This window comes from Caretta caretta, chromosome 7 (assembly GCF_965140235.1).
Source record: "Caretta caretta isolate rCarCar2 chromosome 7, rCarCar1.hap1, whole genome shotgun sequence".
NCBI classification, from domain to species: Eukaryota; Metazoa; Chordata; order Testudines; family Cheloniidae; genus Caretta; species Caretta caretta.
The window spans coordinates 27,391,683-27,406,495 of NC_134212.1; the positions used below are offsets into that span (position 1 = coordinate 27,391,683).

The 14,813-nt window shown below is 41.0% G+C and overlaps 1 protein-coding gene across 7 annotated transcripts in view; it reads right to left on the minus strand.

Moving 5' to 3' along the window:
• The window catches only part of CACNA2D3 (calcium voltage-gated channel auxiliary subunit alpha2delta 3), a 729,133-nt gene that overhangs the window by 79,112 nt on the left and 635,208 nt on the right, over positions 1 to 14,813 (minus strand). The window lies entirely within an intron of this gene.

Here is a 14,813-nt window from a genome sequence, read left to right on the forward strand (position 1 = left end):
GCACTCTGTGTATGCAACTCTGGAACAAGCAAAAGTGTGCATGCATTAAAAAAAAAAATCTGTGCCTTAATTTTTGTACCTCTTAACTATTTTTAGTAGGAGAGAATAAATGCAAAAAACATGGACAGTAATGGGTAGTCTCCATGAATGGCATTTGCTGTAAAAGCAGCTTTACCTGCCTGTTATCCACTCCTTTGTTTCCTGTTAGCACAGAAAATGCAGTTTTCTTTAGTCTGTACATGAAAAGAACAGAGTAACATGTTTGTTCAATGTAAGCATAAGGTACTTACTACCTTGGCTAAGAGCCAGCTATCCCGAAGTACCCCCTGAACTGTAGGTTTAAGCCATGTTGAAACAAGAAGTCATTAAACAAATACTGGATTTTACTGTACTGAAATGCAGGAATTTTTCCTTTTCATTATCCTCCCTCTCATTTTATCTACTTAAAAGAAAAACAGGAATTCTTTCAAAAAAGATCAGTAGTTTTGTGTGTTTATTGTTTCTCAATATATCAATTACAGGCATGCCTGGTGAGAACTTGAATGGGTGTCCAAAACGTATTTCAGAAGGTTGATTAATATTAATTATACCTCTGTTTCCATATTTTAAGTTGTTTAGCCTCATTCCATGAGAACACTTTTCCATTAGCATTTTGAAATCTAATCCCGAAGGGCAAAATTAAACTTGGGGCCAAATGCTGTATCTGGATGCTCACGCAATCCTTACTGATTTAACTGGGACTTACATATATATTTGCGAAAAGAATTTAACCCTTGACCGCCCTCTCTTATACCAAAAAAGCCAAATGTGCGAATTAGTGGACTAATCTGGACAGGTACTGAGCACTTTACAGATAGGGTGCTTGGGATGGAGGGACAGCCTTCATTTTGATTTTGCTATCTTGCATTATTTCATCTTCCAGTCGGAATGCTATTCAAATGTAGAGCTGAGCAGAAACAACTGGTTTTTTCAGTTCACTGGCAGAGGATTTTGGTTTGGGGCAACCAAAAATTTCACCAAACCAAAAAAGTAAAAACTGTTTGGGGTCAAACAAAACTTTCAGTTTGAACCAAAACAAATTTTTCATTTAATTTTCAACTTTTAACCCTTTTAATTTTTTTTAAAATGAAACTGAAATAAATTTTGACTTGAAAAGCTGATTTAAATAAAAAAAAATTCATTCTGAAAATGTCAGAATGAAACATTCTGATTTTTTTCCTGAATTTTGGAGGGGTTTTTGACTGATACAATTTGACATGAGTTTACAAAATGTTTCAGTCAACCCCTGTCTACATTTTTCAATGAAAAAGTTGCATGTAAAAATTTCAACCAGTTTTACTCAAATGTTGTTCTTTGTTTTTTGGTAGCCTTTCAGGTCCTTATGCACTAAGGCATAATTTTGTTTTATGACTTGCATATTACTGTATCTAAATAATTAAAAAATTACAACTTTTAAAAAAATAGACTACAGAATAAAAACAGTAAAAATATAAGTACTGATATTTAACAAATGGTTTAACATGTTCAGTGTGCTGTATAAACATTAACTAACTAATCCTCACTACCCCTTGTGAGGTTGGTAAGCACTATGGCTTAGATCTGAAAATGCACTTAAGCATATGCCTAATTTTGAGCATATTACTCGTCCCAGGAAAGTCAATGGAACTATTCACATGCTTCAAGAGAGGCATGTGCTTAAATGCTTTGCTAGATTGGTGTCTAAATTCTTTTTCCCAGAATATAAAGAACAAACTTTAAACCTGAGATAAGGGTGAACCTAAAGGGTCCAGATAGGGAGACGCCAAGGAAAGAAGCAGCAACTAATTGAATTGGGAAGCTTGTGGCAGCTGGGGCTAGTGAGGGCAGACAGACTGTTGATTTATTGGACTCTTTAATATAGTCCCGAAGACGTTCATTTGGACTTTGTGACATGGCTGGAGGGCCAAATCATTGAAGACCCAACAAAGTCAATTGGCAGCCGATCGGGGATACAAGGGACAAGAAAGGGCACGACCTGCTGCTTGAAGGTGCTCCAGAGGTGAGTGTCCCATTACAGTGACATTTTCAAAAATGTCTTAGTGATTTAGGAGCTTAAGTCCCATTAAAAAAATTATGTAGGCACTTAGGAGACTTTCAATGATATTTAGGTTTCTAAGGGCCATATTTTTTAAAAGGTAGTTAGGTCCCTAAAGATGAAGACAGATTCTCAGTGGGATTTTCAAAAGCACATAGGTGCCTAACCTATCCTGAAACTGATGGGATTAAGGTGATTAAGACCCAGATTTTTAAAGGTATTTAGGCATTGCTGCACTTAGTGTTTCAATGCCTAATTGAGTTAGGAGCCTAAATCTCATTTTCAAAGGGATTCAGGCATTTAGGCACCTAATTCCCTTTGAAAATCTGGACCTAAGTGCTTTTCCACTAGGTGCTTATCTGTATCTTTACTTGGGAAATGGTATTTAGGTTCCTAAATCACCTAAATTAGGTGCTTTTGAAAAATGTCCCCATTTTCCCCACACTTTTGCATTATTTTATAAAATGTTCAGTTTATTAACATTCCCATACAGTATCTTTAATTAATCATAATAATGAATAAGGAGAACACTTTTCATTTCTTGTTACCTTTCAAACATAGATGTCAGAGTGCTTTACCAGTATTAACTAAACCCCACATCACATCTTTGAGGTAAGTATGTTTTTTTTTCTCCCTAATAACTAGAACTTCTTAGCACCAGAAAAAATTAATAGAAACTAAGCTGTAAACCACTGAACACTAGTTTTCTTCTTTTTCATTAGAAACAAAGGAAATACAATAAAACAAGCACAATAAAGATACAATAAAGTATTAACTGACTTCAGTAAAACATTTTTAAGGGATTTAATTTTATTCTGGTCTTAAATCATTTTTATAATAAAAAACTGGTAAAATGACAGTAGATGGAAAAATAGGAGGATTACATACAAAGCTCTTTGCTTGAGCCAGCAAAGGAGTCAGAAAATGGTGTCTATAAGGAGCTCTGCTTCGAAGACACGATTTCTGCCTATGTAAGGATATGCTTATAGGGTGTTGACTTCATAGCTGAGATTCTTTTTCATTTAATTCACTTATATTAGATTATGGTACTGATTATGATCATATCCACAAATCAGTATTTTAACAGAGTTTCCATGGGAACATTATATGCCCCTGTTTTTTAACTTTGTAGACAAGGCAATGCCTGTTTAACAAGTTGAACTAGTTTGATGAGGACAACATGTTTTGTTTAAGTTACATTAACTCAGGCCAATATTTCCTAATTGCATTACCAGGAGAAACATTTACAGAAGTTCTTTTTTGTGGAAAACCTTCCATAGTCCAGAGTTTGAGTCATTTTAATCACTGAAGAACAGGAAACATCAGCACTGCCATTTCTTATCAAACTGAAAATGTGTTAACTGTTCTTAAATCCATAAAATTTAATCCTTTATCAAATGACAAAATTAGTCTTGTTTTCTACTCTTCATATGTAAGAAAACTATCCCACAGCATCTGGATTTCTGAGAAATTCCTAGCAGAGAACACATGCTTATGAAGCCAGGGTGGTCAGAGGTTAAAATAGTGGACTGGGCACCAGGAGACACAGTTTTCATTCCTGGCTCTTCCCCTTATCTTATCTCTTCCCCCTTAACTTTGAGCAAGTCTCTTTGCTTCATCATTATCCTCATTTCACAAATGGGGAAACTATTTCACTTGCTTTGCAAAGGGCTTTGAGGTCTATGAATGAAAGTGCAAAAAAAGGGAAGCATTATTAACAATATGTTGTTACAAAGTACATTAGGACCCAATCTTGGAACACTTATTCAACCTCCAGTCAATTGGATAACTTGCATAAATAAGCATTACCCATCTGAGAAAAATATGGCTGGAGCGAGCCTTTAAAATTCAAGACATAGCATGGATTGTCCCCGCAGACTTCAACAGAAGCAAGTCTTCCGAAAATATTGAGATAATTTTCTTTTAAAATACATAAATACTGTTTATAAAATAAGAATTTCAACAAAGCATACACCCATCAACTTTTAACTTACACAGTCTACAACTAAGAGAAGTAATCTATAGCAAGATTTTTTTAAAATACTGAACTTTATAAAATCACAGGGTGGGGATTTTACTGGCTGTAGTAGATGTTCCCCCTGCCAGCATAAAAAAAATATGGCCAAAAGAACGATGAGATATCTATAAATCTGAAATGCTAATAAAAGCTTAATAAAAAAAATCAGCAACGAATAGTTTAACAACATTAGTATATGGCAGTAATTTGAGTGAAGCGAGCTGTGTTTTAATTCACTAAAGCAGTGGTTCCCAAACTTGTTCTGCTGCTTGTGCTTGTGCTCCCAGTGGCTGTGGTTCGCTGCTCCAGGCCAACAGGAAGCGGCACGCGCCGAGGGACGTACTGGCCGCTGCTTCCAGCAGCTCTCATTGGCCTGGAGCAGTGAACTGTGGCCAGTGGGAGCCGCACTCGGCCGAACCTGCAGACGCAGCAGGTAAACAAATTGGCCCGGCCCACCAGGGGCTTTCCCTGCACAAACGGCGGAACAAGTTTGGGAACCACTGGATTAAAGTATACTGTACTTCAGGGAAGCAGGTTACATTTGTTTAAAGACAGTCTCTACCCACACTTCCTATTTTTCAGAAGTCCTCTATTGAGAATAGTGATAAAACACAGGATATATTTGAATGACCCCATCAGGATGCCTTAAAGATAGTTGTCATTTTGATGTGCTCAGTACATTTAATGTAATCTTATATTTCACAAAACAGTATTTTCTCGTTGATCCTCTTTGGAAAGAAAATATTTTTACATTTATATTAGCAGGAAAAATGGCTTTCAGTCAATACTCAGAATAAAGAAAATGGAGTGTGATAATCAAATTACAGAACAGAGTCGAACAACAGAAACACAGAAAACCTGAGCGAACCCCCCGCAAACTTTACAGAAACTACTGCCCCACCAAAGAACTTATATTTAGGGTCAGTTGCATGGTCTGATTGATCAGGACACATTGTAGAATGGAGAAAGATAAGTGAATGTTGCAGCATGCTGCAATTTTTATTAACTTGAATATTAAAGGGCTTTGAGGCTGATCATTCCCCCACAAACTCTAAGGCATTAACTAAGTCTAGGCTGGTGTTCAATGCTATACAACTAAGGAATGAGAGTTAGGTCTGTCAGCCAAACCCCAGTACTGAATTCATGATTCAAACTACTGCTGAATCCCACTGGTTTCTCCCCACTCCCTACTGAGATTTTATCATGAGCACTGTGATAATTGGTGGGTTTTTTAAAGCCCCATTTCCTGGAATCATTATTTCATGAGAATCTCAGCTTTCATTTAAATGAGGCGGGGGAAAAAAGGTATGTTCCCAGCTCTCATGACTGCAGGCAAAAGCTTGAAAAAGTGAACCATAAAGGCTCAAAACATTTTAAGCCAATCATGATTTCTGGGGTCTGATTCATGATTTTTAATGCTTGGGCTTGGCAGTACTGGATGTAGTTCAGTCTGAGAAGATTTTCCTTTCTGCACAGGCTAACAGTGTCCACCCAGCCCCTCTGGGGCTTGTATCCAGTAATACCCAAGAATCTGGCCCTGAAATCTCTTTTAGCATTGGGTACTGGCCACAAATAATTTTAACATTTAAACAATTTATTTATTGACATTTATTACCTGCCTCACATCTTTTGTGTGTGTTTGCTACCCCTTATTCTTATGATCAGGCATTCAGGATGCTCCGAGGAAAGTGAAAAAACCCACTGGGCACCTTGCCAATGTTAACACAGGGGGCAAAATTCCTTCCTGACCCCAAAAGGTGGTCACACCCACAACAAGCCCAGACACTGAGGTCTGACAATTTTACTATCTGTAGGGCATGGCAGCTTTCAGAAGCAAGAATGATTGCTGCATGCCCAGGAATGCTTAAACACAGAGGATTTGAGGTGGGGCGGGGGGGAGAGGGAGCCAATCAACTTCCTCTACTCTTCAGTTGACAGTGGGTGCCTGGGGGAGGTTGGGACATTGATACACCCTGCCCCTGCTTACACATGATTAATACATGTGTTTGCAGGAGGTGAAAAAGGAGGCCCTGGTGTCAGTAAGCAGACCCTCCCTCCAACCAGGGCCTCAGGGGTGGCCATCCCTCTGCTGGCCCAATTCATAGGGTTGCCAGATGTCCAGTTTTCGACCGGAACGCCCAGTCGAAAGGGACCATGGCGGCTCTGGTCACCAGGCCGTTAAAAGTCCAGTCAGCAGCACAGTGGGGCTAAGGCAGGCTCCCTGCCTGCCATGGCTCCCAGCAGCTCTCGGAAGCAGTGGCATGTCTCCCCTCCGGCTCCTACATGTAGGGGCATTCAGGGGGCTCTGCACACTACCCCTGCCCCAAGTGCCAGCCCTGAAGCTCCCATTGTCCGGGAACTGCGGCCAATGGGAGCTGCGGGGGTGGTGCCTGCAGACGGGGAGGCATGCAGAGCCACCTGGCTGCAACTCCATGTAGGAACCAGAGGGGGAATATGCAGCTGCTTCCAGGAGCTGCTTGTGGTAAGTACCGCCTGAAGCCTGCACCCGACCCCTTTTCATGCCCCAACCCCTGGCCCAGTCCTGATCCCTCTCCTGCCTGCTGAACCCCTTGGTCCCAGCCCAGAGCACCTTCCTGCACCCCAAACACTTCATCCCCAGCACCATCCCAGATCCTGCATGCCCAGCCAGACCCCTGTGCCCCAACCACCCTGTGCCCCAACCCACTGCCCCAGCCCTGATCCCCCTCCTACACCCCAAATCTCTCAGGCGGGGGAAAAAGGTATGTTCCCAGCTCTCATGACTGCAGGCAAAAGCTTGAAAAAGCTTGATGCTCCGAGGAAAGTGAAAAAACCCACTGGGCACCTTGCCAATGTTAACACGGGGGCAAAATTCCTTCCTGACCCCAAAAGGGGTCAGCCCCACTCCAGAGCCCACACTCCAAGCCCCACTCCAGAGCCCGCATGCCCAGTTGGAGCCCTCACACCTCCCCTCCCATGTGTCCCAACCCCCTGCCCCAGCCCTGATCCCCCTCCCACACTCCAAACCCCTCAGTTCCAACCTGGAGCTCCCTCCTACACCCCAAACCCCTCATCCCCAGCTCCACCCCAGAGTCCGTACCCCCAACCAGAGCCCTCACATACTTCCGCACCCCAACCCAGAGCTCCCTCCCGCACTCCAAACTCCTCAGCCCCAGCCTGGAGCCTCTCCTGCACCCCAAATCCCTCATCCCCAGCCCACACCAGAGCCCACACCCCCAGCTGGAGCCCTCACCCTGTCCCCTGCACCCCAACTCCCTACCCCCTACCCCTGGTGAAAATGAGCAACTGAGGGTGGGAAAAAGTGAGCGACAGAGGGAGGTGGGGCTTCAGGGAAGGGGCGGGACTTTGGAGATGGGGCGGGGCTTTGGAGATGGGGCAGGGCAGGGGTGTTCGGTTTTGTGCGAGTAGAAAGTTGGCAGCAACCCTACCCATCCAGCATCTCTAAGATGGGCAGAAGCATTCTCACTAAGAGTCACAATTCTTACTCAAGGCCCAATTATTGAAATCTTTGCCTGCTCTGTTTTGCTCACCATTTCTTAGTATAGTTTTCAGCAAATCAGAGGGGCAACACATTTGCAATGAGAAATTATACAAATGTAATTAAAGAGTACAAACTGTACACTTTATCCTGTTTCTGCTGAATTCAATGGGAGCTTGCCTAATTATTTCACTGGGAGCAGAATCAGGCCCATTATCTTCACTGAGTGTATTTAAGGTTGTAAAGTACTTTTAAGTAACCACGCTCAGGCACTACAGTGATTAGGGCCATATACTGTAAGTACACGGATTTTGTTTTTACTTTCTAAACCTGGACTGCAGCGATGTGCCTGAAAAGTTGTGCAGAACAATTGTTTTCAGCTAAATTACATAATGTAACATTACACTGTAGAAATTAACTCTACTGACCTGGAGCCTACCTAGCAGCAATAACTGCCTTTGAGAAGAATTAATGAGGGCTTAATTAAAGAAAGACTGTCGGACTGCTCTCCCAAAGTGGATATCTGTTAGTTCCTAAGTTGAGAGCAATGCTATGTGAAAGTCTGAATGTTTTAAGGCACATCGTAGGGCAGTATAGAGGTTTCATTTCCATTTCCTTTCCTGCCTGCGCTGCTCTTTTAAGTTGAACCAAATATTAATATAAATTAAACTGCCTACAGTCTATCACAGTGTCATCAGCTACAAGGATACTAATGAAAGTGACAGCTCTCTGCTCTTCCTTCTTACTCAGGGGTTTAAAGAAAGGAAACTTCTGAACTCAAGTAGTAACTAATGAAAACCTATTTAAGTTCTTATTGATGCTACAAATAGTGTCATAGAAATCATTAGTGCAATAAGTTTAGGCTTGGCAGAATTCAATTAAAAAAAAATTTGATGGATAATATTGATGTTTGGTTTTAAGCAATTTTTTCTATTTTTATCCATTTAAATTTTCCCAGTTGCAGGAAATTATGAAGGGCAATAATGACATTATTTAATGACAGCAGTTGTGATTCAGAAAGTTGAAGCTTTATAGTTGTTAAACACAAATTGTCAACATCACGTCAAAACATACAAGGCCAATATCCTGAAATCAAACTCTGCTAAGCAGCATTTTTCTTACTTTGCCTATCTGTAAATTTCATTAATTATCAATGGAAATATTTTTTCGCTGGTTTTTGTGTGTATGGTGAAATCAACTTACCAACATTTACCAATAAATCCATCCAAGTAATAATTTGCAGATATTGCATAACTTCTCAAACTCTAAAAGCAGTAGCTTCCTTTCACCCCATATTTTCAGCATCATGGAAGCCTGTAATATGGTCCTTAGAAAATACCTTTTCTAATTCTGATGAAACTATAAGATGGGAAAAGATGAACACTGAGCCACGGACTGCCATTTTGGAAACTGAATGGGATGGAAAGGTCTTGGAGAAAATAGGAATCACACAGGTCAGCCCTTTCATTACATTTGAAAATTACATACTACAGGAGGGAGTAAAAGCAAATAAAGCAGATAAAATGTTGGCCAAGAGTGCTATAAATAGGTGGCTAGAAGAGGCCCTACTATGTCAGAAGCCTTTGAGGACATGCCCAAAATTAACTAGCATTAAACAGAAGTGATAAAATACAAAGGGGCACTCAACTGCTACCTGATAGAATAAACTGATATATTTTACCTGTATGTGTTAGTATCAGGCACTGCTAATGAAGTAGAAGTCAGGTATAAATACTGAGAAAGGATGTGATTAATACTGATGTGTCTCTTCAATTTCAGGGAAAAAGCAAGAGGAAAATAATCTATTTTATGCAGACTTTTTCTTTATGCTTGCCTACAGGCATTCAAAGTGCTGTCATAAGTTTGCTATCCTCTCAACTAATGCATCTGCCTGAACCAGAAAGTTCATCCTTCAAATACACTAACAGCATCTGTGGGGACAGCATAATAGAACCTACAGTAAAAGCTTGCAGACAACTTATGATAGAACAAACAACTACTAAGGGCATCTCAGTATCATGACAGTTAGGAAGCATTATCCTCATTTAAATTGAACACTGAAATGTATTCCCAGAAGTTGTTATGCTCTTATTTCTCTTTTCTTTTTGCAATCACAGGAAACATTTCACCCACCACAGAAGGAAATCTTGACTCTTGATGAGATTTAGAAGTAAAATACAGCTAGCTGCTGACATGGTATGTAAATTGTGATTCTGGACACTGTACAAATACATAGAAAGAGATGGTTCCTTACTCTGACAATCTTACAGTCTAATTACACAAGACAGAGTAACAGCTACATAACATAGAAAAAATATACAAAATACTTTTAAAAAAAATTGATTTCCTCCACTTCCCATTTCACTGACCCAGCACCTCAGCCAATGTGTTCGTTCCTCCATTGCTGACCCAATCAGCCCACCCCACAGAAACACACTGTTATCTACCTTTTGCATAAATTTTCCTCCCAGGGTCACTCCAATTCTGACTCAACACTCAGTTCTTCCATCCCCACTCCTTCTACTTCTACAGTCTGGTTAAATTAAATTGCTATACCTGTTAAAGGACTGTAACTACCTATCTATTATTATAACTATCCACACTATTATTTGTAAGTCCTTTTAGTGGCCTATTTTGGAGATACTCAGCAGCAACATCAACTGTGTTTCCCAAGCATTTATCATTTCTGACAACAGCACAACTGAGGCACATGTGGTAAAGGGGGAGGAGATCACCTATATACCTTTGCTTTACTCTCCAGCTTCATATAAAAGGTTTCTGTGGGAGAAAAAGAATTTTAAAGACATGGCGGGGGTTAGAAAATCTGCTTGCCATTAAGAAAAATACCAAGAGATCCCTAAGACATTGTAGTAGTATAATTCTCTCAGTGCCTGCTGCTACATCATTTTTAAAAAGGCACTGCAGCTATCCTATTTTCAGCATGCTAGCTCGTTCAGAGCTAGGACAGGTATGGTTCAAAGGGCTAGCTACATTCAAAGGGGGCAGGTGACAAAAGCCCACAGGTAAGCATAAACAAAGTAACCAGGGGGACAGTTATTTTAGACTTGATTCTGACCAACAGGGAGGGCTTTGTAGTGAATCCATAGGTGAAAGGCAGTTTGGATTAAAATGATCCTGAAATGAGTTTTCATGATTCTAAGGTAGAAAACAAAGAGTTTCAAAGGGAGAAGAACAGAGACACGGGGACAGCAACATGCCATGTACCTCCTTGTAAAACAAATCTGCTATTGAAATAGAGAACAGCAGCAGCAAGCACAGGTATCAATCTCATTCTTGTTCATTGGAATCATATGGAAAGAAAGTATTTGCAATATCCCTATTCCATTTGTGAAATGGTACAATCACGAATCAACAGTGATGTTCCAGTTTCTATCCAGCTATTATACTGACATATGCTTGCTGGTGATGACTGCAGCATAATGCATATAAAACAACACTGAAGAGGATTACTGTCTCGCATTATCCAATACATGCTACAGTGTAGTTTATTGTGCTATTATACACCTGTAATACCTTTTAGAATTACTGATTCAAAATGACAGGTTTCAGAGTAACAGCCATGTTAGTCTGTATTCGCAAGAAGAAAAGGAGTACTTGTGGCACCTTAGAGACTAACACATTTATTTGAGCATGAGCTTTTGTGAGCTACAGCTCACTGCATCGGATGCATCCGATGAAGTGAGCATCCGATGAAGTGCTCGTAGCTCACGAAAGCTTATGCTCAAATAAATTTGATGCAAAATGTAATTCCTTACAGAAAAACAGATAGAAAGCCTGATCTAAAGACCATACTGTGGTCTGTTCCTGCAAGCTACTGAGTAGAGCTGGTTGGAATTTTATGAGTAAACAGCTTTCCCCCCCTTGAATATGCTGTTTTGTCAAAACCAAATTGTTTTGCTGAAACGTTTCAGTTATGATGGACTTTTGATGAAACACAGGCAGATTTCCAACGGTTTCCTGCCAGCTCGCCTGGTGGGGTGCTGGAGACACTAGGACTTCTAGTGTCCTCAGCTCTGGAACAGTCTCACCATGCAGTCTGCCCCAGGGCTGGAGACCCCAGGACTTCTTGGAGCCTGGAAGCCTCAGTTCCTGGCCCCAAAACAGGGATCCTGGAAGTCCTGAGAACCGTGGCTCATATCAGGGCTTTCAAACTCCCTGCAGCAGAGCTGGGAACATAGGTTCCCAAGATCCATGGCTGCTTTCTACTTGTTAGTCCACTAGCGCTGACAAGGAGCCAGGAGCCTAGAAGCCCTCTGAGCCATGGAGACTGGGCTCCCAGGCTCAATTTTGTTTCAAAAAATTTTAAATAAAATGTATTGATTATTTCAAAAGGAATTTGCTTGCAGAAGAGAAAATTCCTCCCAATGTCAAAAGTTCTACTTTTTGATCTGAAATACAGTGGGTTGTTTTTCAGAATTTCCTGTAAAACGGGAATTCTGACTTTTGAATATCTCTACTACTGAGCAATCTGTTCCTGATGCAACAGAGTATTTAAGCATATGATCAAACAAGTGTTCAAGTGCTCTCCTGGATTAGGGCCAGAATGCTTAGAACCTTGCCTAAGTCAATGGGAAGACTCCCACTGATTTTAATGGAAATTTCCTAAAAACAGAAATTCAGCAGTTAAAAAACTAACAATTTTATATCTGAATAAAATTGAGATTAATTCTAGCATTATGCCCCATGAAATCCCATTAAAGTCCACACACTCTGTTGTTCACGTAACTATTTCATTTACACAGGTATTAAGTTAATGAGAGAAATCCCTATTATGAATCCACAGAACCTGTAGTTTCAAACATTCATTTATCAATTTAACTAAATTGTTTATACAAACACTTTGCCACAAAAATGGTAGTGATAAATGCTATTTTGTAGTAGAATTAGAGATCTGCAGCTAAAGAGACACAGTATGTATTTTATTTTACTATCTCATTATAGACTGAGCGTGTTTTAAATACCACTAAAGAAACCATCTTTAGCAAAACCTCTTCCAATTTTGATAACAGATTATGTATTAAAATAAACATATAAAACTCACAGAAAATTAAATTTTTATGGTATTAGAAAATACAATATCCCTAAATTTGTCTTAGAAGTAACATCATGGTCACCTGTGACTGAAAAATGAAATTTCTAATTAAACAGTGCTACAAAAAACAACCAAAATGCACCAAGAAAAAGCTGACAAAAGAACTTGTTCTTTGGTGTAATAGGAGTAAATCAAGAATGATCATGAAATTGATCCCAATTTATACTTTTCAAGCTGGGACAAAAATGGTCTAAAATATCTAAATAAAACAACATGTAAATCCTATCCTTTATCTCAGACATGCTTTTCCAATTCCCATTTTCTTTATCCTTTTGTTTCTATTACTTTTATGTCAAGTAACATCTGTTTCTATTTACTGTAGCAGCAACATGAACTCACTAATTAACTTTAATCATACTTATCTGACATACATTTTATCTATATCTGCAAAGATGTACAGCACACACAACAGCTTATTATTATAAGTTGGGAATTGATTGAAAATTGAAGCCTATTTTACTGCTGCTACTTGTGACGGCACCAATAAGTATGCAGACACATGAAATTTGATTTAAAGGCCTCTGGCTGCAACTTTATCTAACTTGTAATTAAGTGTAAGGTAACCCAGCATCGCTATTCCCTGCGGTCATTCTTGACTCCAAAGGCCTTGCATCCCCTAAACCAAACCTTCGATCAAAAAGACTGGGCTCACTGTAGAGGGAGTGCTTGCAACTGAGCCAGACCAGAAAGCCTGTCCCGTGAGCCCGCTCCGCACCTGCTTATTCCAAACCCCTGCTGGAGTTTTGGGGAAAGGGGCTATCACAAACCAACCTCACAAAAGGCTCTCAGCCAAAGTTGTCACATAGAAACAATACATAAACTGAGTCTCCTACTGGATTCATAGCCTCACCTCATCTAGCTGAAAAAGAAAACTGAAACCTTCCAGGACAAATAACTGACCGAACAGGCAAATAGCTGTTCCTATCTCAGACACTGGCTATTCCTAGATGCATCAGTGGAAGGTGAAAAAAACCCTGCAAAAACAGTAATTATGGAATACATTGCTCATAGCGGAATTCATGTCATTAGTGGTTAGTTAATGGCCCAAAGTGGGAGGATTTAGATCCCTTCTAAACATTTTTTATTCTATCCAATGTATTGTACCTATGGATGCTCTCATTAGTCATATACATTTCCAAATCTTATTTGAACAAGAACCAAAGGAAGGCAAAATAAGCCAAAAGGCAAGACCAAAATGCTGCTCCTGGCCCCAAAATCAGTTTTCCAAGTGGAAAGACCATAACTTCCATCCCCAGATTTGCTCTCCAGCATCTGACTGAAAAGCTTTTGCTTTACTCCGTTGAAGGGTTAAAGCTGAACAAATTGGAACTGCCACCAAGAGGAGGTAAGAGTAGTCTCTTAAACAGCATTTTACATCATCTCCCTTAAGCTATGCAGTAACCAAGCAGGGGCACTGGCAAAGTTTGACATTCTCAATCCCTAGCTGGTATCACTCTAGTCATCCCCCAGCCCAGTCAATCAGGAGCTTCCACCTCTGTAGCCAGCCTGGGCAGAGACACATAAAGGAGTTTGGTAAATTCACCTGGTTAGCAGTTTCTGAGTAAACTGTGCCTCATGCAGAGTTGTGATGCTTCTCAGGGGAACCCATGGTCATGGGGCATCTCACTACCAGCTGCTCTTAGCATGAGGAAGTCTTGTCTGTGCCCCCCACAGGCAGGGGTGGCGAGTTGTGTGTGCGAGTTATATGGGCTCCAGCAATATTCAGGGCCCGGGGGCCCAGCTCCACCAATGTTTGGGGCCGGGTCTCTCCTCCAACCCCGCCTGCCATCCCCACGCACCTCCCCCGAGTGTCCCTCGACCCCCACTTGCTGCCCCCGCCCGCCTCCCCGGGGTCTGGAGCAGAGCATCCCTGACTCTCCTCTGCAGCTCTATGCTGCCTCCCTGCATCAACTGCTGCTTCAGGGTCCTAGTGCCCCCCCAACCATTGCTGCCCCCCATCCAGCCTTGGCCCTCAGACCCTTTCATTTTCCAGTGGGACCCTCCACCAGCACAGCCCCCCCCCCCCACCTGCAGTCACCGTGTCACACCTCAATGGCCCCCCCTCCCTCAGGGAGTCTTCAGGGAAGGCAGATCAGCACTGTATGGCTAACACTGTTGCAAGCATCACGAA